Raw genomic sequence first — 27,241 nt, forward strand, 5'->3', positions numbered from 1 at the left:
TGCTTTTCTTTCATGTTCCCTAATATATCTGCTCCTTGCTAGCAACGAAGCACTTGCGTGTATTAATGTCTAAAGCAATCAGCTCATCTATATGCTCTCTAAAATGGATGAGCCAATGAACATGGTGTCAGAGACTGTTTTCCGGTAAGTTTTTCTGATCCACTAAGGCACCAAATGTATTTGAATTTACTATTCACATAACTTTTTATGGAACACTATTAAGTCATTTTGTTGATAACCCCTGCAGCCTTTTTAGTGAGCTGCAGCATAGTAAGGTCACTATTCCTAGATCTGGTTTGCTATATCACCCACTACATGCTGATGCCATGACATCCCTGTATGAAGGAGACCACAGTTAGACGCGTTTTTATAAAGATTGCTTGTTCTTAAATGGAGAACTGATTAGAGTGAATGATTTAATATCGCTCTTGCTCAGAAATAATGGAATCTTGGGAAAGGATCAAACAGTCCCTCTAAGTTGGCTACCACCTTCCTGACTTCACGTTGTTTTTAAATGAAACATCTGGCACATTCTCCGGCTGGGATATTATTTTGTTTTCTTGACAAAGTAATTCAAAATTTGCTGGAAAACAAGCTGAATGGAAGAGGAAATTTTTATTTATTTATTTTTCCCATAGACATCTGGAACTTTCTTTCAAAGCTGATGTGATCTTTCATCCGGACAAGAAAAGCTTTGATCCAAACAGTAAGATCCCCCTGTCTCTTACTTAACTAGTGTTAGTGAGGCAGGTTTGACAGTCCCTAATGCAGTCTCTGGAATGTCTTACTGCGTTAAGACCTGTCTATTGTGGCTCAGTTAGCTCAAAGACATCAGCTTTCTGTTGTTTGACTTCTGTCCCTCTGGGGATGGTTACAGGTTTTACTTGTTTTCATTATTTTCTCTTGTAAAACCATTGAATGCCAACAAAGAGAAGCACTTTTTAAACTGAGCAAAACCAGTCGCCTACAGACATTCCTGGGAGCTTTAGTTTTCACAAAACCTCACATATAAGGGAAAGATAAAGAAGGATTTCATTAAAAGTAGAGCTGTTCATTTTTGTAGATCTGCCCACTTCTGGGGGTGATCATGTCCATTTTCCTGTAATATATTTATTAATTGAAACAATTAATAGAAGCAATTATCTTTGCTTCTACCATGCATACATCAGTTATATTAAAGTATTATTCCATTTTAAAAATTGCTCATTTTTAAATCCAAATTTGAGTGTGATTAATTAAAACAAAGGCTGGGCCATGCCTTCATGGTAGGACATGGCAGAATAAAGGAAGTCTTATCTTCTCCACTGTGTAGCAGTTGGCACTGAGGGTAATAATTTGGCAGGGATCTTACTGTGTGGGGCTTTTTCTCAAGCTGTGTATGTAGATTGTACACAGTGACAAAACAGAGCCCTCACAGCCACACTATTATCAGAATGAGAGCAGAGACAGGGAAGAAATACATAACATTCATTTCATTTTCTGCTTTGGGGGCACTACAGAAACGCTTGTCACTTCTCCATGAGGGTGCACTGCATCTCCACGTTCCCATACCTAGACTTCAAGGAATATTACATCTAATGAGCAAAACCCATATAGTACTTCCAGTTTCCTGGGTGAATAGTCCAAGTTTCTACAGCTGAAAAACTTGAGGCTTTGTAACCCATTCCCTTTCTAATGGAACTACTTATTTTTTCTCTAAGACAGTCCAACAATTACCATTATCCAGTCAAACTTCATATTTGAACTCAAAGAGAGTTCAAATGCTTTTGTTTAGACCCTGCCCATTTCTATATCTTTGCAACTACAACAAAGCTTCACCAGAAATGCAATTGTTTCACTTGTCTGTGAAATGATGGGAATCAATATCTCCTGATGAAAAATCATAGGTGAAAAGAATTCTTAAGTGGTTGGTTCAGTCAGGTGCTCTCGGAGCTGTCATATTGCTGAGGATCTGTAGGCAGTGACAATTTTCCAGCTATTCTTTAAGGTGCAGGAGACAAAATGATACAGAACAACTCTTCCCATTTAAGGATCATGCTGAGCCATTGCAGTATGGCTTTGGTTGCTGGCAGACAGTTTCCCAAACCAAAACCTATTGACCTATTCCATTACTGAAAAGAGTCCCTGACTCCACATCAACTCATCGTTGCAGAACTATGTTTTGGAAAGAGTGTAGGATCTTTGTGGTGTGTTTATTGTCTGTTAAGCTAAAGGGTGATCTTACTCATGGCCCTGACATCTGATCATTAGAGTATATATGAATTTCAATATTGAAAATATTAAAGATGAAAGTAGAGATTCCTCATCCGCTAAACATAAAGAACACAAAGCGAAAATCATTACTGACCCATATGTTTGAGAAACTATGTGACAGTTATAACCCTGAAGCTGTTATTGATCTTGGCATTTAGAGGTTTAATATTGATTAGAAACTGATACACCACTGACATGCACATATCCATTTCTCTCAGGATACGCGTCTCATCTTTTTCCTCTAGGTTCATCTGTAGAGCAAAGATCTCAAGAGTTTAATGAACTACTCAATAGTAGGTTCTGCATCCCACAGCTTTTCTTTAGTGCAGCCTCTTCCAAAGAGTTGGTGGAAAGACAGTGGCTTTGAACTACAGTGGATATACATGACATACATACCTATAGAGTATAAGGTTTAACCAGTTTGACCCTAAACAGGAAGCTCAGGTTTGGGGGGGGGGGAGTTCAAAAAAGAGAAAGAAAAATTAAAAGAGGCCATTTTCAAGACAAACACCCCTTTCCCCGCCCATAGTAAATAATAAAGAAGTCAGCGTATAGAAGGAGACACTGACTTATGATTTCTTTTGCTAATCAGCACCAAGACAAAAGACTGTTTAAAGAGCTAGTACTCTGCACAACAAAGAAGAGATATTTAAGGACCAAACCTCTTCTCAGAAGTAATGCTGAGCTGCACAGGTATAAACCGTGACAGAGATGTCAATGGACATTCAGATTATTCAACTGGGGGGGTGACTTGCCGGTTTTGAGGAGATGGGGAGAGACGCATAGATCCAGTGGCTAAACGCTTTGTGAGAAAGTCAGTTATCCCATGCTGGGGACCATAGTGCTGTGCCTGATGCAGCTTGGAGGGCTTGGCCTGCCCTGGTCTCGCCCATTGTCCACACCGTGAGCTCCTGCCTCCTGAGAAATCTTGATCTCTCTGTATGTGAGATTTGCAGCCTTCAAACTCCCATTTACATGTTGTTCCAAGGGCTTCCTGGCTTTTTGAAACAGTCTCAGGCTGCCATTTTTACCAGTCTGAGTTGCAGAAATGAAGGACTTGAAGATCATTCCTCCAGTTCTGCATCTGTGAGTAGCTGCTGTAGAATCTGAAGAAGAAAACATACATAGTCAAGTGCATTAAGCAGACACTGTGTAGTGACTGCCACTCATTTTGGTCTGGGGATTGTTTTTTGTTCGGTTGTTTTTGAGGGGTGCAGTACTTTTTATTTTTAGCACAGTAATGTTTCATTTTTCCATTATCTGACTCCTTTAGGCAAGCATAACAAATGTAGTTATCATTCTCTGGCATCCTGAGACAAGTGCCTGGTTGTTTCCATATCACTACTGGAATGTGAGACCAGTGAGAGATTTGGACCGGTTGTTAAGTTACATACATAAGCTCAAAATTTCCTACATGAGCTTAGGGTTTTTCACATGCTTAAGCACCTAGGGTTGATTCAAAGCAACTTTGATAGAGCAACCAGGCTTTATGCATTAGACATGAAAGACATTTGAATAAATTCCATTTCAGTTTTTAGGTCTGTCATTTTCAAGATTTACTCTTAGCTCACTTCCTTTCAAGAAAATTGGGACTGTGCTTTACTGAGCTTTTCAAGCATTTCCTGAGAAATACCTTTGGAGAAAAGAAATCTGGCTAAAGAATGTATTCGCTTTCTTTACTTATTCACAGTTTCAGCAAGAAACCCAGGCAACTTTTTATTTTTAAACTCTTCAGGGCTGAATGTTCCAGAAAAGTCAGTCACAGCTCAAGGAGTTTCATTTGCTTATCTCTAACAATTTTGACTGGTGTAGATGTAATCTCATTAGGGTATCCAGGGAGACTGACATGCAGAGGGAAGTAGTATCTCTTGTTTACTTGTACTATGTATTGGGATAATCTATGAAGCCCTAGTGGAGTTGTAACTCAGAACATGCTGATCAGAAGCATTAAGGAAATTAACATACAGCTCTATTAATGGCTTAAGGGAATCTGACTAAACAAACAAGGCCACACTGAGCAATAAATGTGAGCCTCAGACTGCATGACTTTCCTCATAACTACTCTAATTAATTGCTACAAAAGATTAATTTTATAATACAACATGGACATCAAAGGGAATGGCTTAGTGATTTAAGTGTTATGTGTCTCCCTGGGAGATGCAGGTTCAGTTCTTCATGCAGCTGTTGTCAGCCTTCCAAAATATAATAACTAAAATGAATTTCTTGTATTTTACTGCTAGAGTTTCTGTGGAATAAAGACCTTGGTTGTTTTTCTGCTGAAGGCAGTGGCAATTTCACTATTAATTTCAGCAGAAGCAGAAGTAGGTCCACTGTCCTTGGTTCAGCAGTAGCAGTCATTTTTCTCCTTCTTGGTAGCTGGTGCAGTGCTGTGGTCTTGACTTCCAGCCTGGGAACAACACTGATAACACTGATGTTTTTAGTTGCTGCTCAGTAACGTTTACTCCGACCAAGGACTTTGTGAGTCTCATGCTCTGCCAGGGAGCAGAGGAAGCCGTGAGGAAGCAGAGACAGGACACCTGACCCAAACTGACCAAAGAGGTATTCCATACCACAGCACATCATGCCCAGTATATAAACTGGGGGCAGTTACCCGGAAGGGCTAGACCACTGCTCAGTTGGGCTGGGTATCGGTCAGGCGGTGGCAAGCGGTTGTGTTCTCTTCCCTTGTTATTTCCCTTATCATTATTATTACTGGTGGTAGCAGCAGTCATTTATGCTATACCTTGGTTACTGGGCTGTTCTTATCTCAGCCTGTGGGAGTTACATTCTTTAGATTCTCCTTCCCATCCCTCTGGGAGCAGGGGGAGGAAGGGGGGAGAGCGAGTGAGTGGCTGCATGGTTCTGAGGTACCGGCTTGGTTTAAACCCTGACATCCACAAACACTAAAACCAAATTCTGCTGTGAAATTATCATCATACTTTTTCACACACAGAATATTCTTGCCAAAACCCTGCTTCCCATCAATGGTCCAGCTATACATGGTAACATGAGCTCTGTGCAACCCCTTTAGAAACTCACAAGTTGGATGTGTAATTAGCTGAAGTTGATCACATTGGCTTCTGAATCAAGATGTGGCAGAACCATGAATTAGTGTGCTTGGAAGTGCAGCAGAGCAGGATACTAGCTAAACTAATAAAATTTCTTGTGAAATGTATTAGAGGAGATTATTGTAGTTGACTACCTTTGCATGGCCTCTCCTTTGGTCACTAGTTCAATTCTGCCCTAGTCCAGAAAAGAAAAGAGAGGTGGGGTTCCCTGGAGTAGTTTGAACCCAGTAAGCACTTTCTTCCTGGACTGAACCAATGGACACTTTTTTATATGTGGCTCTGCTGTTGCATATGAACTGGGATATAGGACTCCAAACTGGAACTTTCAAGTTAGAGGATAAAGCGGTTCTCGGAGAGCTCAAGTAAATGGGATGGGACTTGCACCAGCTAGCACTATTTGCTTCCAGTCTAGTTACGTGAGGTGATTAACTTGGCTCCCTTCATAATCAGGAGAGAAAGATTTGCACTTCTCAGGTGCAATTCCTCTGACTTTAAGACTTGCACTTTAGAAGGTGGATGGCACCCAGACCATTTTAGGAGGAACTCTGCTTTTGGTTATATGAATCCAAACAGCACTCAGGCTGTTGCTTGAATTAGTTTCCAGTATTGTTTGCAGGGCCACAACTGAGCCTGTGGTAGCCACATGAATGGTTTTAGTGACAGCAAATATAAGACAACATGACTTTGATTAGTCCCAGTGAAGGGGGTGAAGCCAAGTCACATAATTTTATATTTGCAAGGCCACGCACATAGGAAGTGTGCTGATAGCTCAGCTGATGTGCAATACCCTAACTGTGCATCTGAGCCCAAAGGGTCATCAGTCAGGCTTGTTAATCACTTTGGTGAAGAACTGTCAAGCAGAACAATGTCCCTCTACTTGTAGATCTTGGCTGAAACTGTTCTTATTTGGTGGCTGGCCTGATATTTTCTCTCCAAAAACTTGTGAATGGAATCCAATGATTATTCTTGGTTTATTTTGACAAGTGTTTCCACTGCTTTCCCTCACGTCATATTTGTCTACATGAGCCAAGTTGGAGGCTTACTTTAAAGAAAATGAATGGTAAAATAAGACTCTGCATTCAGAATTTAGGAACCTAACCAGGTGACCTGATTTTCAAAAATGCCAATTGCCCAGAAACAACTTCCAGCTCTAGAGACCATTAAAAAAAAATCTTAGCTTTATAACTGTTATTTCAATTATTATTTATGGTATGTACTGCAGTAGTACTGTGCCAACAGACAAAGACCCATTGTGTGAGGCACTGTATGAGCACGGAGGCAAAAGCTACATGGATTAAAATTCCAACTGCCTGTTCTGTGGTGGAAACAAACTCAGAACACACATACCTCACACAGCCCCCTCCTCTATGGAAAATGTCTGTTAGCTACTCAGATGTCCTGCTTTTCTGATGAGTCAGTCAACCTGTAGCCTTTGCAGGGCAGGGAAGTCAAGCAGCTCTTTCCTATCCACCCCATCCTTTCTGAGACCCCTCTGGATACAGGTTAGGAACCCTCTCTGTTGCTCTCCATCCCTGGGCATGTCACGCAGTCACTCAGTATGAGCCCAGCCAGCTTTCTCCATGCAGCACTAATGACTTTGGCTGAAGTGACAGGTCCTCTTATTTGTGGCTGTTTCTGTGCCTTTCATGGCCAATCAAAAATGTTTACGGAGGTGCAGTCAGGGGATGAAGGCTGGGGGAGCAGAAGAAAAGAAATCCAATTTTGTTTGGAAACAGTTTCAGAGCTTAATTAGTAAGGAGGGGGGTAGAAATGGGGGCTGAACAGGTGGTGTATTATTCTGCCAGGCATCTTCAAAAGGGAGGGAGTGCATGTTGGTGGTTTGCCGCAGAATGAAAAATGGGAAGTTCGGCAGTACCTGGGTATTTAAGAGCAGGTGAGCTGCGGAAGGAAGGTCACAGCTATATACACATGCACGCTCACAAAATCTGCATAGGAAAATAATAAATTTCCCTTTTTGCCTGTGAGGGGACAGCTCCCAGCTCCACATCTGAGATTTACATGGATTCATATTCATTACATTAGCAGTAGCCACATTTAGCAGCGATTCCCAAAGGAGCAGGAAAATGATGGCCTTGAAGAAAGCTGCCACATTTCAAGCTCTCCAGCTGTGCCTTGCCACCATTGCTACATTCCACTGCCAAATGCAGTAATTTATGAATTTGTCTTTTTTATCTGCAAAAAATGTTAATTTACAGAACGAAGAGAAGAATAGGAAAGGGCTAACATGCTTAGAAAAGGAATGTCTGCATTTTCTCTTTACTGCTTTATAACTATTTCTCTGATGCTGTATATGTTGTTTGTGTTTGTAAGATCATTATTATTTTGCATTAGATGCTTAAAAGAAGGCAGGGGTGCTAGCAGATAGAGCAGCCCATCTTACAAAAAGAGTGGGTAGCCCAGCAAGGCTACTACAGAGTTTGAATGAATAGAGAATGAATTATGAATGCTAATGATTTTTGAGGTTTGTTTAAGTACTGAGCATGTGCCATTAAAGGAAAATAGATATTGCACTAGTTTCAAAAAAGCTACATTATGTTGCATTGGATGGAACTGTGTGCATAGACATCTGTTCCAGCAGGACAGACTAGATATTTTTTGGGTGAAATTACTCGAGTAAAGCAAAGTCATTATAAGTTCTGTGATACCAAAAAGGAAAAAAAAGAAAAGGTGATTATTCCTAATTAAATATTTGTCACTCTCCCGGCGTTGCTGAAAGCATCAAGCACAGCACTCTCTGGACCACTGAAAAAGCTGACTTTTGGAGACTGAAAAACATGTACATTATAGTCTTATTCATTGTTTGGTTCTGTTTCACAGTGTTTATATTTTCAGTCTCAGGGAAACAAATTGCACTGCATTCATTTTTGGATTTTACAGAATTTCCTAAGGCAGGAGATTACAAGGACATCTTCCTGTAAAAGTTTCTGTATCGTGAGAGGCACCAGCTTGGTAGAGTCCAAAAGCAGCCCTGCCAAGGCTTTCTCACATTACAGTTCAGTAAATATGCTCAGTGCTATCACTGAGATGCATAATAAGCCCTTTCTAATTCAAAGAGGTTTGCTACTGTGGTGTAGTGAATGAAGATCCTGCTCAAGTGAGAGTAGTTCACATCCAGCAGATCAGCAGGTAGAGCTATATTAAAACCTTTATATGTTCCTTTGTGAAACCAGGCATTTATAATGTTGACTAATTGTGGTCTCTTACCCCTGGTGTTCAATGATTCCTAATTTTATGGGCTACTTAATGAAGCAAAATTCTCCATTAATGTCTCTACCTCTTAATGCCAGGGGCTGTCTTTTCAAAACGATGCCTGCTTAGGCCACCTGACTGTTGACAGAATGAAGGCAAGGCACTCACAGAAGGAAATAATCAGCTCAAGGCTCCAGGAAGAAAAGGTGCATTTTGTACCTTGCTGCTGGAAAAGAAACTGTTGGGGTGAAAAAATTGCTCTTTGTGGAAAGATTCTGCCTATCTTTTTCTGCACAAAGGCAGTGCAGATTAACAATCTGAGAGGAGGCAGAATCTCTCCTGTGGTCCCTGTCCTGAGAGGAGCACCATAGCCCAGAGGAGCCAGCATGCTGTTCCTGCTCGCTGCTGCCTGCGGCTTAGCAACCAGGTGGCATCTATGAGCAAGGACCTCAAGTGCCCTTATGGGCAGGCAAAAGGAGCTCTGCTGTGAGTCAAGGGGGAAGACTGGCGTTGTGGCCTGCCTCATGTGGCTTAGTCAACGCTGAATTCTCTGAGTATTTCCTAGGTTCCCTGGCCAGTAATGAAAGGAACAAACCAGACGTGGTTTTGTGTCCCCCCTCAGCAGGTCATTCCAATATCTCATTGACGCTTCTCGTTGAACATGTTTCCCTTTTTCTCACTTCAGGGTTCTTCTGTTCGCTTTGTGCTATTCCTTTTCCTTGTCCCCATACCAGAAATTAAGATTTCCTGTCCTTCCAAGTGCTTTGCTGTTAGTATTTAGGGACTGTGAACCAAAGTCCACTTTTACTTTATAAACCTTTCATAATGCCTCTGATTTTGGTCATGGTATGTAAGATTTACACCAGTGAGCCCCCTGTGACAGGGGCTCCTTAGCACTCTTTTCTCTAGGCTATGTAAATTAATTTTCCTTGAGTCTCCTCTCAGGATAGTATAAATTATGAGCCAAAAGGCTGTAATTCACTGCTAGGCGAGCAGCAGTAACTCCCCCTCTGCCACTTTCCTGCCAAAAGTATGGTGATCTCAGCTCATATTTGCATGGCATGAACAAGAACAAGATAGAAAAATGGTGGCTCAGGTGGCACAAAAGACATGTACCCATTGTTGCCACTGCCTTGCTTCCAAGGTGGGGAAATGCATTGGAGAGCAAAGAGGCATTGTCCGTGCCCTCTTGCTTCTTGGTCCCTTTTAATGTGCAAAGGGAAGAATGTTAATGTCACATTAAAATTGTGTGCTGATGAATGCACAAAATATTGTATTGGGTGTTCTTGGCTGCTGAAATTACATCATCAAGGCTTCTTTTTCCCCTCCTCTTCTTTGATTCAAGAGCTCTCTGTATAAATATTAACTATAGCTATCGAGGTGGAAGAGAGTTTCAAGAGACCTGGCCATCGGATGTCAACCCTTTAAATCATGATAATATTTCTTCTTGTGCTGTGTTCTAAAGGTTATGCCTGTGCCCTCCCACACAGACAGTGCTTCATGATGGAAGCCTAAAAATACCTCAAGGCTCATCTTTCCTTTTGGTCTGAGGGCTACAGCTGCAGATGCTGAAACTGCCTGCGACTCCCTCTGGCTGCTTACCAGCCATGCATCAGCCATCCCCACAGAAAAGCCATCCTCACACTGCCCACCGGTGTGACTCCAGTGTCAAAAAGCAGATCTTGAGAAGCAAGAAGCCCTGCAAACCCACTCCCCATTTCACAGTAACAATGTCAGTGCATCAGCTGCTGTATCAGATGGTAAAAGTGAAGAAGCTGGCAGATGACTGTGTTGGCTGACACACTGCCTGTTGTGTTGAAGTGAGACCGACCCAGCTGGCTTCTAGGACAAATACAGTAATTCCTTGAATTATGCAGGTGGAGATTGCAGCATCCTGGATTTTCCATTTTTTTGGCAACTGCTCAGCTCCATTTCTGTTTGCTAATGTATCATCACACTTCTGAAATACATTTAGCCTTCTTTATTGGCTTACCAATGTAAAAGTATTATTATAAGCCCCCTCATATTTGGCAGCAACTGAAGGTTTTCATGTTGAGGTTCAGCCTTTACTCTCTGCTGAACTGTGAGAGTGAGTTACTACCTTGTAAGTGACTCATAGGTATTTATTATCCTGCGTATAAAGGTCAGGTTTTAATGTTCTCTGTGATATATGGACGTGGATCAAGATCAGGCAGTCTTGAATGATGGATCTTAAATTATGATCCAGTGGAAGAGGAAAGAAATGAGAAATCACAACTTCTGTTGCACAAGCCTGAAAAAACACTCACACACATGTGAGCTGGTGGTGGAAACCTGCCAATTTCAGATGCTGATTTGCTAAGCCACAGTATCATGGCTCATGGAGCCCAGCTCAGAGAACTGAGATTATATTTGTAAGGGACAGATTCATGTCTATGCCTGCTTTCTGCTGAAGTCTCTTGCACTGGAAAGGTGTGGAATTAACAGGTAGCAGGGCTAATAACAGACCCTAAAAGGAGAATCCCCAAAGACCTTTCTGAGTATGTCTTGCCATTCCCACTGTAGTGGTTTAAACCCAGTCAGGCAACTCGTTCACTCACCCCCCCCTTCTTTCCCTCCCCCTACTCCCGGAGGGACGGAGAGGAGAATCGAAAAGAATGCAACTCCTACGGGTTGAGATAAGAACAGTTTAGTAACTAAGGTATAACACAGATCACTACTGCTACCACCAATGATAATAATGATAAAGGAAATAACAAGGGAAGAGAATACAACACCTCAGCACCAGCTGACTGATAACTTGCCCCCCAAGCCTGACCAAGCTCTGACCGATACCTCCTCCAACCCCGCAGTCTCCCAACCCTTCCGGCTCACTCCCAGTTACATCCTGGGCATGACGTGCTGTGGTATGGAATACCTCTTTGGTCAGTTTGGGTCAGGTGTCCTGTCTCTGCTTCCTCCTGGCTTCCCCTCCTCCCTGGCAGAGCATGAGCCTCACAAAGTCCTTGGCCAAACCAAAACATCGCTATCAGCTCTGTTCCCGAGCTGAAAGTCAAAACACTGCACTGCACCAGCTACCAAGAAGGAGAAACATGACTGCTACTGCTGAACCCAGGACACCCACATCTGCAGGGAACCTCTGGGTGACCTTATCTACACCTATGCAAGAGAAATGTCCTTGGGCATCTTGCTTCATCACGTGTAGGCGTAGCTTTTAGGCACTGGTCTGTTGAGTGTGTCAGTAACTGAGGTACCTTTGTGGGTCTTCCTGCAAATGCACACCCTGTGCTACACTTTTCAAGAAGAGCTCGTATCCTGGGCCCTGGTTCAGGACGACGTTGAGGTGGCAGAAGGGCAGCAGTGGCACTTCTCTGCTCTCTGCCTCCTGCTTTCCTGCAGGGAGGGAGGGCAGTGCTTACAAGAGGTGCACAAGAAGTGTGGCTGTCAAGGGTAGAGGCAGTGCTAGCGCATGGCACATCTCCTGGTGCTCCACCAGGCTGGCAGTCCTGTGAGGAACCAAGAGTAATACAGACCAGTTTTGGACACCATAGGGAAAGAAGGTCGAAACTGGCTCAAAGGTGCCTTGCTGTCTCCTGATGTGCTCTAAGACAGAGCTTCATGCAGTGGAAGATTTGGCTACAGGCCTTATATTTTTAAAATGTTTTAGACAGGCAGACTACTTCACCCTCAGAAAGCTCTAGAAATATATGGGATTTTATGTGGCTTTATATCTGATGAGGACAACTGAAGTTCTGCTATTCTATTCATCTTGTTTTGGTGTTGGTGGCTATTAGCTCAAAACTTGCTCAGGAAGGTGCAGTTTTGGATGTCAGCACCAGCATGCACTGACTTTGTTCAGAAATTAAAGACCTAAGAGAGGTTTGTTACATATAGCTCTTGTGGGTTCAGCTATCTGGAAGAAAATAGGGAACTGAAGGAGAATGTCACCTGTGAGCTGTTTCAACCTGCAGCTTTTTGTGTCCTCATGTCCTTTATTACCCTAGAACAGGGATTTTGTGTGCTTATTTACAGCAGGGCTGTGATAAGCCAAGTGCAGAAGTGCAAAATGGATCTAAGTTTGGGCAAAATTTTATTGAATTTGGGAGCTGAAGTGGGAAACTGAGTGGCAATGATTTTAGTGACTTTCAGCTCTTAATGTAGATTTCTGCTCTTGCACTGTCTCTGTCCTGTTAGTAGCAATGGGGTTAGTCAGCGTTCATGCTGCCACAAGGGAAAATAGAGTTTCATGCAATTCTGTCTCCTGCTGGGAAAGTATGTTCTTTAGGAAACTAATAATATAATTAAATGTGGGATCAGCTTTTGACTGGAATAGTCCAAGACCTGTTATTCTTATTAATAGAAAAATTCCTACTTCCTCTGTCCTGCATATGGAAAGATGCCTTTCTTTTAAACTGGAGAAGGAAATTACAGTAATGATAATGGTTATTTAGACAGGGTTAGCTGCTTATAGAAAATGGAGGCTTCCTGCCCCTTTCACTTTGGATACATTTTACAGATGTGGCCTTTGTTGATTTTAGTCTCAAACATTATTATTTAGATTTGATATATGGTCATGAGACTTCTGAGACAGTAACAAAATCAGAACTGAAAGTTCTTAAAAAGTAATTTTGTACTGGTTCTTAAGTAAAAAAAATAATTTTTCTGAGTAATGTGGAAATTAGATATACCATAGGAACGACTGTTTTCCGGTGCTGGCTAAGTTTATAACTTAGGCTTTTTACATGTATTTTATATATTTGGGCTTAACTGGCTTTTTATAACTATGACTGCTGCATATGTGGGTTGCAAATCAGTTGTCTTTATCTAAATAAACATTTTTTATCGATATTATTATATAGATAATTTATATATATTATTTATTTCACATCAGGGGTTGGAACTTGATGATCTTAAGGTCTTTTCCAATCCTAACTATTCTGTGATTCTATTATTCTATATCTCCTCACTATCTAGCTGACCTAAGTTATATTCTTCATTTTGACTAAGTGAATAATTGTATTTTAGATGTTTCATTACGCAGCCAGTTTGCAAAAAAAATCTACTATTTCTCCCAAGACAGTCTAAGAATTCAAAATAAGAAAATGTTCAAAATAGCCCTAAAATGTCAAAATTAGACTGTATTTGATGAAAACAAAACATGAGCATTTTGAGTCCAAACATTTTGATTTTTCTTTAAATCAAATTTAATCAGATTTTTTTCCTTCTGGCTCCATTTGAAAGGCATCTTGCAAATCTTATTTAGCATTTCATTTGGGTTGCAGTGTGAATTTCTCCAGGTGAGGCCATACCTGTCATTGTATATTGAGGGTATCTGACTCACCTGATGCCAATCAGTAGATGGGGAGGTTGCACAGGAAGGATAATTTAGCAAAGGTTTCCATCCTACAGAGAGAAGCAGGAACATGAAAGACCCGAGTGACAACTCTGACCAAGCATTGCAGCAACCAGATGAGCCCCCACTGATTCAAACTGATCCAAAAAATCATATTTTCTGTTGCTTTGAAAAACAACAACCCTACAACATTCCATGCAAACTGACCTTGTAATCTATACACTTTGTTTGCATTTTCCTATCAAAATATAGTTGAAATGTTAAAATAAATAAATGAATGAATAAATGTGGACCTAATTGTTATTTTTGTTCTCCCAGTCTCCAGGTAAACAGGTAAAACTCTTTCACTTCCAGTAGCAACTTTATGGTCCTGGTAAAAAAAAAAGTAATCCTTATAGCTACACTGACAGCTCTATCTAATCCACGAAAGTTAGTGCACACATATGCTCTGCCTAGATTTGTGAGAGGTCTGAAAGCCCCAAGTAGCTCAGATTTCTGTGCTTTTGAGTGGTGTAACCATTGCAGCCCTATGCATCCGGCTCTGTTAGTGCTAGCGTAGCTGGTGTCCATATGGCCTTGGGCCAGCATTGGACTGTATAGGACCACACCAGAGAAGTTCTTTGCTTGGCACAGGGCACTGAGGGCTGGGAAATTTCCTTCTGCCCTAGTCCAGTTGAAGAACCTGCCTCGTTATTTATTCATTGGCATCAAAAGTGTTTCTCTGCTGTGTGAAATGCATAATGGAGACAGCCTTGAAAGTAAATAGCTTTCTGCACTTGCTAGTATACCTAAGCAACATCATTAGATCATGTTTATAGAATTTGTTCATTACAGTCTGTTATGTAAAACAGAAATGCTTGAGTCAGCTGGGTATAAAGGGGGCTGGAAGCATCAGAAATACATTCTCTCCTGATTATTAATCACAGCAACAGAAAAATATTTTCTTTTTTAAAACCCTCAAACAAAAACCAACCCAAATCTTTAAAAATTAATTGCAATTCCTTTATTTAAAGCAAGCTTCCAGAAACCTCTTTTTTGTTCCATGTGTCTGCAGTTTTAAGGGCTGTTGCATTAACTGAGAAATGAAATCCCAAACCTTAGCTGTGCTCTCATTTTATCAGTGTGATAATAGTGATAACATAGTGATAATCTCACAAGGAGCCTAATAAGTACATGAGGAAAAAGAAAAAATCAGCTAAATGGGGATGTGAAAATGTTCTAGCGCAGTCCTATTACATAGGTCTTAGCTTTTTTCCTGCCTGTTCCGTAATAGGATGTTTTGCAAATTCTTCTCTCAGCAGGTTTTGAACATGAACTTGCATTACTGTTCTTACAAAATAATAAACAGCTTTGGGCTATAAAATCTCCCAAGTTGTTTTCCACAGAAGGGATTTGCATGCTGACTCATTCCTACTATATTTATAACCCATCGCCAAACCACTGCAACTGCAGGATTTCTATTAAAGCTATGGAAATTACATGCATTGCAATGGGAGTTGAATACATTTACATTTGTAGTGTTTTTACCATTTCAGAATTTATGGCAGATTACCTTGTTTGTGCATGTCTGGACTTTAATGATTATTTTTTATAGCAGAAAATAGTAGTTTATGATGGTATTCCCTGTAGAAGGTTTTTATGAATCCACCATATGGGGTATTACATAAAACTAAACTTGTATCAGCAGTGATTTTATGTAAAGTAAGACAGTGAACATTACCAAGAATTAGTGATTACAGAACATGTCAGAAAACTTGAAATTTTATGATTGTGATTTTTTTCCCCCAAATTATTTTGAACTTCTATTAATAGCAGTCCAAATGCCTGCTTTCTCGTGCAGGAAAAATCATTGTCTACCTGCCCTCCCTGTTCCCTCCCTTTAAGGTAGTTGTGATGTTTGGCACAACAGAGAGACACGTGGTGATTTATGCAGAAGATTAAGGAAATACAGAAAGTCTTCCCTTTTTTCCAAGCTCCCTTCTCTGTCAGTTCATATCTTGTAATCACAGCTACTTTCTTCAGCACTTGTGGTAGAAAATAGTCTTCTATCTGTGCCTCCCTACAAATGGAAGGAGCAGACTTCTGCTAGCAAAAACTGCAGACAGAAGAAGTATCACACTTCCATAGGAGAACATGAAGATGAACAAGGCTATTCTAATGGAAATATGTGTTTGCATAAGTATTGACATCAGGAGATTCTACACAGCTTTCTCAAAGAGCACCTCATGGATTTGGGAGTCATTCAGCCAGCAAAAAGAAATGTGCCATGAAAAGTAGGTAACCAGTCACACCGGAGAGCAGCAGATGGTGCATCCATGAAGTGACTGTCACTGCCAAGAGCCTGGCATGTTCTGCACATTGAAACGTATCTGCCTCATAAATGAAACAAGCACTTGGGTAGAGAACGTCTGTGAAAATCTATATAAACTTGTGAATAGGTTCTAAACAACCTGAGAGGTTTATATTTGGGGTGTAAAGAGGTAGATGGAAAGAGGATGGGAAGAAGAGCCAGCTTTAAGTATCTAATCCTGCTTCTTTTGCTGGTCCCAGTCCTGTCTGAAACTCCTGGGCAACTCAAAGCAGGTTTTAACCCCAAGGCACAGTGCATTAAGGATAGTGACCCAGGTAACCACTGCTTCTCTACACTTTCCCAGTCCTGCATGGCAGCTTGCTCAGTGCACAAAAGTGATTAAGGAATGGAAGCACAAGGCCAGCTAGGCCCATTGCAAGGTGGACTTCACACCTGAAGGGAACTGTGAGTTTTCTAGCATTAAGAAAGGTCCAAATCTCTAAGAAAAAGACAGTGCTTAGGACTGAATAACCATTTCTGTAGAATGGCACTGAAAGCTATCATATGGGTTTGCTATATAGCTTTAGAGTAATTCATGTGAACAGTGCAGAATTTCCTCTTCTTGCTCCTTTTCACAAAGAAATCCTTCTTTCTTGAGTCTTGAAATCAAACAGGATTTCAAATCAGGCTTGTGTATGTCGACATATCCCAGGTGGCTGTCAACTTCTGAAACATTTCAAGGTCAAATTTTATCATCTTGTCTGACTCTTTTAGAAACCTGGTGCCTTTGTGGCTCAGAAAATTTCCTGCTTATACGCATGGAAAGGATGTTGCATGAGAGACAGCTCACTCAGACCTTTGCTGTGGGAGAAATCCTCCTCTGGGGTATGGCCTCAGAGGCTCAGGAGTGCACGCTACCATCCCTATTCCCACCACAGCTTAGGAGCTGCCTCTTGGCCTCTCTACTTAAGTGAATCACACTCTGATTTTCATTAGCTGACGCATCATAGTCTTACAGCTGTCTTCTCTCGATCTAAATTGCACACTAATACTGTACATTATTGATTAAATGAGTCTACAAATGTCTTTTTAATACTGTATGGGTTGATCAGTCTTCTCAGTTAATGTACAGCACCTCCAGTGGGCTTTAAAACCTAGTGAAGCAGCTTTTTACCAGATCTTACTGTGAAAGAAAAAACTACGTGAGAGGCTGTGCTCACACACACACTGAGGTATGTGTTCTGGCAGTGGGGAATTAGTAATGATTTCACTTGCTGTACTAAAAAGCTCCCTGTGTTCACGGGTTTGAATTTAATAATCACAATCACTGATCTAGCTCTTTGCAAACAGTTCAAGGGAGATTGTTGTTTGTATACTCCAGTGGCTAAGATGCAATGTAATAGTTGAGATAGTTTAGCAGCTAATTTGCCTTTTCCTGTGAGTTTTTTGAGTTTTCAAAGCTATTCTTAACCTTATTTTGTTTTTTTTAATTTTTTTTATATACACAGGACTGTAATAAGTACATTTCCCAAGTGTGACTTGGAAAATGTGTTCTGCTGCTTCAAAGGATTCTTTGCATTACACAAACAGCATCCAGGAATTCCTCCAGTTTCTGTCACGACTAGTTAATTATTGTAATTTCCCTTTTTCTTTCATTTCTTATGAAATTCCTCTCTATTACCATTCATGATTCAATCTATGTGTAAGTATTGGCCCATTTATAATGTCGTAGGAAAAACATGTCTGTGTTTTTGAGTAGGTGTCACTTTTTTTTTAGTTTCATAGAATTATAGAAGATAAGGTTGAAAGGGCCTGGAGACATCACCTAAACCTACCCCATTCTATTTTAAACAAGGAAACAAAAATGAGGTTTTGTATGCACATATTTCCTGAGATACGGGCTTTACCTCAGATCTGCATGCCTAAGGCATTGCGCAAATAAAACCAGAGCTCTAGTCCAAAGGAAGGGGGCTTGTGAGGGTATCTGTGATTTCTGTGTGCACTTCTCATGATGGGCTTGGCCACAAAGGCACAGCCAAGATCAACCCAAAACATTTACTCTCCTTTGTCATTCTCCAGATGGACATCTGCATTGCCAGCAGAAACAAAACCCCCCATCCTCTAAAAAATCTGAGTCAGTATTGGAACATTTAGTCAGTACAAAGCTTTGAAAGGCATTTAAGTGTTTTCAATTCTTAAATGGTAACTGTGCTGGGAGATGGCAGTTGCCCAGTGACTGGTGGATGAGCCTTTTGGTTCTGTCCTTTGGGATGCTGGATTCTGGTGTTTAGAAAAACAATGGAGAAAAAAAAACCACAACAGTAAGGAACAGAAGAAACCTCAAGACAGAGCAGCAGATCTGAATGAAATGAGTTGGTAGCAGCAAGACTGGGGAGGCTGGAGAATTGCACAGCAGGAATAATGTTGGCTGGCCTGTTACTACCCCTGCTCCTGGGTGATGGGCAGCTCCAGAACCCAATTCAGTCTTAAAGGACAGAAGATTTTACTTACTTCAGTAAAGCAGCTTATCCCAGGTAATCAGAAATTTAGCTCCTTGTCAGATCCTTTGAGCCATACATTAGCAATGAAAGAGTGATATTGCCACTATCATCGCTGATGATTCAGCAAGGAGCAAAAGATGATAGCCTTTCTAACAAGGCTGTTATTCAGATGTATCACTCAGCGTTCCCGCTCTAACTGCTCACTGGTTCAGAGTGTTAATGCTCCGCATATTGTGCTTAATAGAATTTTAAATTATTTTGATTAAAGTGTCAAGGGATGAGGATTTAAGATTGATCAAAGCTACTTGCTTGTGCTGTGGCAGTTGTTAACCAGCCATTTCCAGAACGTTATTACGCAGGCTTAAGTGATATAACATTCAGACATGAGAAATATGAGGAAATACTTTTCTTCATTTCACACTGGGGGACTGAGAGGGCAAGGGGAAAACTAAGGAGATGTATATTTCATACACAGTGACTGACTTGGGGTCCCAGTCCTTCTTTAAGGGAAGCTGATGAGACCACTGCCTTTTATTCAACGACAATTCAGCCATGGATGAGCAGTGACAGAGCCCCAGTGTGGAAAGCCTTCACTTCAGAGACTGTAAATATTAAAATATTATTAGACAATGGATAAAATAAATAATGAAGGCTTGTCTGGCTGTGCAAACAGGTATCTGGAAATAGAATCAGACAGCACAAAGTTGTTGTTTTGAAGCTCACTCTTTGGGGGCAGAGGTTTTATGTGATGGTTGTTTAATTATGGCAACAAAGAATGAATAGGATGTTCCCATCACATATAGCCTTCAGCTAAAATAAAGTACTACAGCATACTTGTAACTTAAAGTATGCAAAGAAATCCACTGAAGCTAATGTAAGTAGAGCATTTTGCAGCTCTTAAATGAGTACATGTGCTTCAAGACATCCTCTGAATGGAACTTTAGGGTACATGGTGCCCAAATCATTGTCTCAGCTAGTGAGTTCATTTGTTTATATTTTGACCAGAACCAAAGTCCAGTGGCACGGACTGTGAATCTCTTCTTTGCTAAGAAGGTCCTTACTGCTCAGATTTAAGGGACATTAGCAATGCAATGAAACCAGAATCTATTGCAGTCTTATTCAAGGATAGAGTTTTCTACTTTGCTTCTAAAATAAAGACTAACACTCTGTACAGCTCTTTCTATGGTGTCCCATTAACAGATAATTGCTTAAAATCTCAATAGAAGTTGCATTCACATTTGTAAATAACCATATGGCACTTTATGGTAGACTACTTTGGGCCTCACTGGTTGGTATGCTCTAGCTATCCATGCTGCTTTAATAATGCAAAGCAGTTATCAAATCACCTGAAGTGGTTGGTTCAGTCAGGTCTACAGCCACCCTGAGTGCCTGCACTGTAGAAGCTGCCTCTTGCACCATATAGCAGGTTGTTAGGTTGTTTTAACAGGTACATTGATTGAAATGACCAACTTGCTGTGAAATAATGTTGTGTTCTACTTGGTGTAACCTAAAGAATTATAACTCTTGAAGCTGCTACTGAATGGAATTATTCCAATAGAAGCAAGTGTGTTGGTTGCTGTTCTGTTCAGCAATTAAGTATGAACTATAATAATAGACAAAGACCATTTACCTAAAATAGGATTCATTTAGGTCAGTGATAGCCAGACTATTGTTCACTTGGTAAAGCTCAGAATAAAATCAGTATTTTAAAGAGGTGATATTATGAAAATTGTTTAATAGATTAAAGAATATAGAAGATCCAGAAGCTGAAAATTAAAATACATGGTGAAAGTCTATCTTGAAGGTTATCAATTTGTGTGAGTTGGCACAACCATATCTGTGGTCTGCTGCACCACATGGAGCATGGAGAGAGCAGTGAAACAGCATTTAAAGTACAGCTGTGCTTTCCCTTTCATAATAGTTCCTCAAATCATTCTTTCAGAGAAATAACAATATGAGTACTTCATATCAATGTACAAAAAAATATAGCTACCTATTGTTGCATGATACAAAATCTCTGCTTACTCACTACTAGCACACCTCCTCCCTCCTCTCCCTCCCCCAGCTATGAACAGTCTGGTGGACTGAAGGCATCTGATGTATGAGTTTCATCCTGTTTTCAGTGGGGACGTCCAGGGCTGCAGCCATTTAACAGACAAATGAATATATAGAACCATTAAAACATATTAAATACTCATGCATGTGTTTTAACTGCAAGTAAATGACTAATCTTTTTGACTCCAGAGGCAGCAAGGCATACATCTTAAGCAGGTATTTAAGAATTTTGTTGAATGGAGATCATAGAACATTATTTCCTTCACTGGAGTGTTAGATGGTGTAATAGTCAAGGGGATTATCAGTCTCATGTGGAGAGCAGGAGAGCAGGGAAGGCTGTAGTCACACTGCCTTCCTTGTGCTCACTGTGTTCACCATGAGGCAGTATGTCCTCCATGACCTGTTTAGACCACCTATAGGCAGCTATAGGAGAGACCCTGGAGGATAAATATGATGACTTGTGAATTGTCAAAGCTGACCTGACACTGGGAATGAGAAAAGCCTGGCTAAATGGAAATCAGGGGAAAGAAAAGGAATTCAGAGCTGGGGGACCCTGCAAGTAGAAGGAACACTGAGGTTTTTGTGCTGTATTTCACATCAAGGAGCAGCTTCCAACCCTCCACAAAAGTCAGGGTGCAGTGAGCACCAGGTCAGGATTACATTGGCAGCATTGCTAGTGCTGGATCAATGCATGCACTGTGGCTGCTGCTATTGAATGTATTCAAATACCTGGAAAACAGCACAGATCTGCAAGTGCCAGGTCAAATCAGTGAAGGTATTGCCTGTCATTCATGGCCCTTGGCTCCTGGCATAACCAGGGCAGCTAATGCTGGAAAGGCAGAAAACTTTGTTAGGTAAAAGCTACATCATAATTTAACAGAGTAGTCTTTACACTGTGAGGAAAAGGATTTTTCATACAGACAAAAGACAAAGACCTGGATCTCATGGTGAAGCTTCCCATTCCTTTTAATTCTGTCTCCATTTAAATGAAATAAGGGGGACCCATTTGCAGCCAACAAAATTAGCTAAAAGCTATTCACATAAAGACAGAGATTTCAATGAAATAGATTCCATATATTATCTCATAGGAACAGTTGTCCAAAGTTAATTTCCAGGTTAATAGGATGTTATTGCCATTTTCAAATAAAGTAATTATAAGTAATATTCTTATATTATTGATAAGGAGGATCACACTGCATTGGATTGTCAGCTTATTTTGTTCGGTGTTCTTAGTCAAAGGGTATCTAGCACAAATCATTTTGGGCAAAGGTGGAAGAGATGCCTGCTCATAGGAAAAAAAAATAGCTCTTAGAAGTAAAAGGTAGATTTATTTTTTTATTAAATTTCTGAATAAACTCCACTCCTTACTTGTGAGATGTGCAAAAATTATTTTCTGGCTAAACATATTTTATCAGTTTTCTGAACTGAAAAGCAGAGGTAAAATGAGATGTTAATTATACACCAGGAATGTTTTGCTGTAGATGTTGAATGCCCTCCATGGAGCATGTGTAATATGTTAACCTATGAGCTCTTCCACAAAATCTTGTTGTGGAAACTCCCATCATATTTCTATCTCTTTACTGCAAGATGATCTACACCATATAGGCAAAGTTCTCATCTAGGAGAAACATTTCTCAAGGGGAATTATCATAACATATGAACTAGAAAACATCACTTTCCCCTTGTAAAATGACACGACTGTAACGTATGTCCCACTCCAATTAGAAACTGTCTTTTTTTTTTATTATCATTATGTCAGCCTGCACTTGTGAAAGCAATTTTGACAGATCTGGGGCAAATTTAAAAGCAAAGGATACAGCTAGCCTTAGAACTTACAAGCAGGCATTAATTTTGCAGAGGGGATATTTTCTGTCTGTTTGAAGAAGGCAAAAAACTAAGCAAATCCCCCTTACTCACACTACTTTGGTGGATGAACGCAGATGTGTTTCACAACAGCAAAATAACCCTACTCAGCTACTTTGAATGGCTTACTAGACCAGAGTAATGCAAAGTTTCTGACTTGACATTGTTTCTGTCTGATGAAATCTCCTCCAAGTTTGCTGTTTCTCTAAGGTGACTGATCTAGCAGAAGAGGGCTTGTGATTGTTACTGCTGGAAAAGGTTTACTGAACAGGATGAGTTGATTTCGGCTGTGGTCGGCCATCTGTCGCAGGCTGTGCAGGGAATCCTGACCTGGGAATGGACTTTATGGTGATGAGATCCTGATGTTGCTATGTCTTTGTGGATCCACAGCACAGATTTGGAGTACAGCAAGAGGGAGTCAGTTCCTGACATTCCTGTTCACAAGCCTCCAGTCAGTCTTCGGATTTATGGGAGACATTACTTCAAACCCCCCCCAGTGCCAACAAACCTTTTCATCCCTGAGATGAGCCACACCTGTGGCTCATGTTTAATCCTTAAGACCTGTGAAAGCTTTGACATGTGCCTAAATAATGCTTCACTTTAAAAGGTATAAAAAATGACCTTGTAGTGCAGCCTTCCCAGTCACTGGCATGTATTCACCAAGTGGGGCAACATAAATAAAGTGGCAAAGGTCTCTGTTGATTTCAATCATTCTAGGCTATGAAATCCTTGATAAAATTCATCCTCTGGGGGCTGATTCAAAGACTCAGATGCAGAATACACCTGTCTTTAGAGGATTCTGGGTCCAGCCCATGCCAAGCAAAAATAATAGCAAAGTCAGACTAAGCACTACTGATTTAAAGCACATGCTACCGTGCTCCTTGGTACTGGGGAGGAACATAAAGGAGTGGACTTCCCGATCCCAGTTAAGCTGTGCTTGAAGTGCACAGGGTATTTTGGGGGTGTGCTGTACACAAGTATGTGGCATTCCTTCACACCCAAATGCCATCCTTCACATCTCAAGACCTGTGCTCTCCTCAGCTCTTACATCAAGCTTGTTCTGACAGTAGGTTTGTCTTCAGTCAGGGCCTTGCCACAGGGATGGGATGGTGCTGAGCAGGACATAGACTGTCTCGTGCTCCACACAGAGCCTCGAAAGCACAAGAGGAACACAAAGGAGTACTTCTCACTGTCAGCAAGTGACGCTTTGTGTTTAAGATTAAAGTTTTTAATTAAAATGGGCATTTCTGGCCTGAATATTGGCAGCCCCAGGACTGCTGAAAAGTGACATCATTTATGACTCCAGCAGTAGGGAGTTCACTGTCCATGATCATAAAACATTCCAGTCTTGATTTGATATCGATTTAACAGTCAGCATAAGTTTGGCCTTTAATATTAAACAAAATATGTCAGGCTGAAGCATTAACAGTATTCTTCCTCTGGGCTTCTCCATGGATACTTCTTGATCCCCCTCAGAGAGCAGGCTTCAGACCTCCATCCTGTAACACCACTTCTCTGGAGCAGTTGTCCCTGTTATTCCACACTGCCCCGCACAGTGTAATCCGGCACTCTTTCACCCCTAACACATACAAAGGCCATTTCTCCAGAAGTCCTCTGTTACAGAAATTACCAGGCTGGTGAATCCAGTATTCATTGCTTTCTGCAGACACACTGCTAGTTTCTATCCCTGTGCGCAGCCCTCCCTTTCCAGCCGTCCCTGTTCTAATGGCTTTAGTCTATTCTTGCAAGTCTCATTTATTTTCTTGCTTCTTTTTGGCACGGGTGATACAACACATGACCTCTGATTTGTCTGTCTCTTGCCCCCATGTTTCTGATATTCATTAAGGAGATGTTCACTTTTCCAGCTTTGCTTTGCCCCTTAAGCGAGATACACTGACTCACATCAATGTCTCTTTTAATGGAAGTTTCTTACTCCCATATCTGAATTTAATCTCCAGTGTTTTTCTTCCTGGCTTTAGCTGTAATTCTTCTACCATCTTTTGTCCTTCTGTTTAAAATTGACCAAACCCATGCAATAGTTGTTGTTCTTTGGGAGAGAGGGAAAAGATGAGGAGGTAACTGGTCTTTTCAGAAAAACAGTTGATCCTATGAGAACTCCAGAATTACACCCGAGATGACTCTCCTGACATCAGGTGAGGTCAGTTTTGACAACCTACAGATGCTGTGAGCTAAAATATCCTGATAGCAGGATACGAGACGTTTTTCTCAGTATCACGTCCAAGCCTAAATCCTTACTTAGATGGAGTCATTTGCTCACACACTTATTCATGCCACTTGCTGACGTCCAGCTCACAGTCACTACTGTTGGAGTGAGGGCCAAGAAAGGCAATTTTCACTCACAAATTTCCTCCCAGGCAGGGTTTAAATTCATTTAGATGAACCAGACCTCCTGTTTTAGATCCTGGTTGCCCTGAAGTGATACCTTACCCCCACTCCCTGCAAATAAACCATGTGTCATTCAACTGTTTCACATCATCTACGTATTCCCCAAATGGTGAATAAGTTTAATTTTGTCCCGTGATTACTCAAAAGTGATTTGGGAAAGGACAGCCCGATACTGATATTTCCATCCTCTTGGGCTGATGACAGCCCATGATTTACATGCACGAATATGGTTCCGAGGGATCTCTGAACCGGTTGAAAATAAAGGTTTAATGATTGAATTATATATTCTCTCTCTGTGATAGAAAATACAGTAAGACAACTGACTCCGCTATCAGACAGATTACATAAGACCAAGTAAAGTGGTAGAATAAAAATGAGTGATATTCCTCCTTGACTTAAATACAGCACTAAGTAGTATGTCCTTGAATCCAGCATAAAGCAATTTCCTCCTCTTTGGTAACAGCTAGGGGGCATTCCAAATGCAAATAGAGTCAGCTTTGCATTTTTAATGTTTCTTATATACATAATTCACTGCCTGGGTTTAGAAACGTTATTGCTACCTCTTCTGTGCATTTAAATTATTTTGCACCTCTGAACTTTCATATTACCTTTAATGTCAGCTCTTCAAACCTATCTTGTACAGGCGAGCTTGTGCTTATAGCTCTTGAAATTCACAGATTGCACATACACACATCCAGGCACAAATACACTGCACTGTTTAACCTGTGCCATTTCACTGTGACACAGGGGGTTTACTAACTGCATGCATGGTCATATATACCAAAGCCCTGAAAATCAATAGGTAACAAATGGGAGCAAACCAAGAGCAATCAGTGTTAGAATATCATATTTGTGTGCAGTCTACTCTACATACATAACCCATGGGCATAATGCTGATTAATAGGAAACAGTGCTTTTTCTAAGTAACTTTAAAAAGAATAGAAATAATGGCTGGAAGAAGATACACAATGGGAGGAAATCCATCCCCATGCTAATGTGGGATTAATTAATGCATTTCATAAAGCCAGGAAGTGTGAGATGATTCCGAGCAAGCTTTACTTCATTGCATGTTTCAGGAGAGAGAAGTGGTTGTGGCCATCTCCTGTGGCCATGAATGTGCTTGAGAAATTTTTTTCTCCAGAGGAAATGGAGATGAAGGTTTATAACATCTTGACTCATCAAACCTCCTCAATCACAGGCTGACATTGACAACTGCTTGAAACCACAGATCTCAGGGAGGTGGCTAGGTAATGGCTTTGCTCATCTCTGCTCAAACTGTGAGGGTACATCTCTGTCTGTCCTTTATTTGCTCATGCAGGAAATGGTGCCAGAGACATCCTCTCAGTCCCACTCTACTGCAGCCCATCAGAGTACACGTGGGGATCCAGTTGTGCTCCTTCTGCAGGGAGAGACACTTTTCCTGTGTGACAGCCTGAGAAGTGGAGTGAATGGGATCACCTCGTCTCCTGCTCCACCCCAACCCTACCTCACCAGTGAGATCACACAGGGAGAATCTATGGCAGCCTGTACCAAGGGTTTCCCTGGATACGTCTCCTAAGAGTGGCAAAACTGAACCTGGACTGAGTTAGCAACAGTGTTTTGAATGCTGACAACTGTACAGTCAGCCTTACTGCTACTCGGATCATAAACTGTGCTTTCTAAGTGAGACTATAAACAAAATATATAGCCAGCTTCTCTGCTGGTTCGATTCTGCTGACTGTTTCTCCTAGCAGATTCAGTTTGGAAACTGAAAAGCAAGACTGCTGCCTTCTGCATCAAAGTCAATAATAGAGGTCCTGCCTCTAGCTCTGATTTCCCATCAGTTCACACCAGCATCAGAGTAATGAAACAATGGAACATCCGTCCGCAGCTTGCACAGATTTTGTGTACTTCACACAGCCTGCTGTAGCTCTGCAAAGCCAGTGCAGGGGCTATAATAGGGTTGACAGTCACAGGGATGTTGGCAAAATCCTGGAAGTGTTTTCTGGCTGCAGATGAGTGCCATATACCAAAGCTGTTGACTGCTGCTGCTGAAAACGAGGTTGCTTCTGGGCTGATTGTGCCCTGGCAGTCAGCAGCTTAGAGCACAATGCTGTATCTTTTCCACTGAATAGATGGTGGGGTCAGTATCCAGTCTGATTTTTCTCCTCTCTGCTGAAATAATTACTACTGATGAAGTTCTAGTGGGAAACAAATTGAGTTCAGGATTTGTACTGATGCTACTGGTGGCACTGTGAGAAGAAAAAACATTCTTTGACCGGCA

General features: G+C 41.1%; 1 long non-coding RNA gene across 1 annotated transcript; it reads left to right on the forward strand.

The window, feature by feature from the left end:
* LOC134165602 (uncharacterized) lies at nucleotides 1-27,241 on the forward strand. The gene is made up of 2 exons (XR_009965580.1): nucleotides 1-144; nucleotides 26,297-27,241. It is a non-coding gene; the product is annotated as an uncharacterized LOC134165602 (long non-coding RNA).

The sequence above is a fragment of the Pezoporus occidentalis genome, unplaced genomic scaffold (genome assembly GCF_034315485.1).
Source record: "Pezoporus occidentalis ecotype Australia unplaced genomic scaffold, CSIRO_AGI_Poc_V1 ctg243, whole genome shotgun sequence".
NCBI lineage: Eukaryota > Metazoa > Chordata > Aves > Psittaciformes > Psittacidae > Pezoporus > Pezoporus occidentalis.